Genomic DNA, 672 nt, shown 5'->3' on the forward strand with positions numbered 1-672 from the left:
TCAATAAAACAGTTGGAGAACAATTATGTCACATAACATTTACCTCAGGAAAGCCATTTAATGACCATAATATAGGCTATAGCACGTTAGTTGGCTAGAAAAAAGAGCTATAGAGAGTATTTTGCTAAATATGTGTAGGCCTACTATTGCATGTTTATTATATTTTTACTTATATCATTAAATAAAGTTGTTATTATAATAAAAAAAACGCATTATATTTAATTTGTGTTATTTTTAACCTTAAATAATACTGCCAGCTGATAGGGCTCTCTGTATGTTTACAGCATTAGGTGAGTTGTTTTTTTTCTTGAGAAAAATTAATGCCTATCTTGTGTAGCCTACCTAATATTTATCCAAATGAGTCAATATTAAATCAAATCATAATAAGTGAATTGAACTGAAATAATAAAAAAGCGTAGCTTACCAGAAATTGAACCATGTAAACATTGTAACATGTTGTCACTAAACCTAATAAAATTCAGTTTAGTTACTAAAATGTTTTGACAATCACAATACACTTATTGTGATGCAAAAATTACAATTATTAATAATTGCATCACAGTTGCACCCATCTCCCGCCCACCCCCCCCCCCCTTCCTTCCTGTTCAGCAGAAGAAATAAATTCATGTGAATTTTTTTTTGTGAAAATTAAATTTTCTGTTTTTTACTGTA

The sequence above is a fragment of the Squalius cephalus genome (assembly GCF_949319135.1).
Source record: "Squalius cephalus genome assembly, chromosome: 13".
NCBI classification, from domain to species: Eukaryota; Metazoa; Chordata; class Actinopteri; order Cypriniformes; family Leuciscidae; genus Squalius; species Squalius cephalus.